This window comes from Engraulis encrasicolus, chromosome 13, assembly GCF_034702125.1.
Source record: "Engraulis encrasicolus isolate BLACKSEA-1 chromosome 13, IST_EnEncr_1.0, whole genome shotgun sequence".
Lineage (NCBI taxonomy): Eukaryota > Metazoa > Chordata > Actinopteri > Clupeiformes > Engraulidae > Engraulis > Engraulis encrasicolus.
The window spans coordinates 27,620,711-27,622,265 of record NC_085869.1 but is presented as its reverse complement, the minus strand read 5'-3'; positions in this window follow the sequence as shown (position 1 = coordinate 27,622,265).

Sequence of the window (1,555 nt, the reverse complement as noted above, 5' to 3'; positions counted from 1 at the left end):
GTCTCGGTTTGTCTACGTCGCCCTGTACGTGGCACACGGAGCACACTGCGCAGGCGCACTGCCACACAAGCGATGATTGTGACTGTCAACCAAAGTCCTGTAATTATTTTGTGGCCCTTGGTGCATTCATCTAGGCATACTACGTGTCCTATTTAAGCCAATACTCCCCATTCTCAGTGAGTTTGTTTTGCAGTAAACATCCTATCAACACTGAAGATATCCACATCATCACCAATCAGTCTGCTCATTCATCTAATCTATCCTAATGTGTAGGCCTATTTGGGCGTGTCAAGATAAAGCCAACAAACTGAGATGAATAGCTATTTAAACCATTTGCGTGTGTGTGTGTGTGTGTGTGTGTGTGTGTGTGTGTGTGTGTGTGTGTGTGTGTGTGTGTGTGTGTGTGTGTGTGTGTGTGTGTGTGTGTGTGTGTGTGTGTGTGTGTGTGTTGGGGGGAGGGGGGCAGTTGTGTAGTCATGATAGTATGTGTGTTCTCCTTGAAGACCTACATCAGGACGTAAACCAATTTGATCTTAAGTGGGCCAGACCATAACATAAAACGACGTATCACACATTTTGCACTCCACATCCGAATAACATCGCTTCAATCATCGTGAGGAAGGCCTGTCGGGAGCATTGACTAGGCCTATAGTGAGCCGAAAAGGTAAATCTGTTCTCAAGGGAATACTTGCAAGTAGGCCTATTGAAAACACCTAAAGCACCTTTGTAGAGATGTATTTCTTATTTTTAGATTATTCTCTCTCTCTCTCCCTCTCTCCCTCTCTCTCTCTCCAATTCTGGGGCAGAATTGGCTGCATTTGCTCCCCGGGCCTTATGTTTGACACCCCTAATATAAGGCACAGCTGCCCAATTTAGGGTCTGCGGTACATCCTTTCTGACATCGTTCCTATTTCAGCTGAGTTGGGACATTTCTATCTCAAGTTCTCATAGAATTGACTGCATTTCATCGCCACACTTGTACACAACTAAAGCAAATACAGTACATTTGAACTGTTATCTGACCTATACATCACATTTTCACCACATACATAGTATAAGGTCTGTTACATTGTACACATTTGGTTTTTTAGTCACAGCTCACACACCATATTCCCTTTCGGCCCATCATGGGAAACAATCTGGGCAACCCTGATCTAAACAGACCCCCACCTCTCTGAACTCAGCCTATGTAGACTGTGTGGTATTGCCAAGCCATAAGCAGCATTACCTCTTTGCATAAGCTGCATTGCCTCTTTTTCATTCATTACATGCCTTATGGGAACAAAACAACCACCTCTAACCTTCTGTATGTTGTGTGTTCTGTTGTAAATGAGTGGACATTTTGGTGTGAAGATGTCTTCTGCCGGAGGATAGTGCAGATTCTAAGCTTTACAATGATTCTTTACACATGGTGGCCTGGTGAGATCTGATGATTTTGTTTCCTTTTGAATGTGCTCACTTCCTCAGCTCTGGAAGATCCTTTTGCCCATAGATAAGACACGTAGCTAGCCCTTTTAAAGACAAAATGTATCATTCAAGACAACATGTATGTATT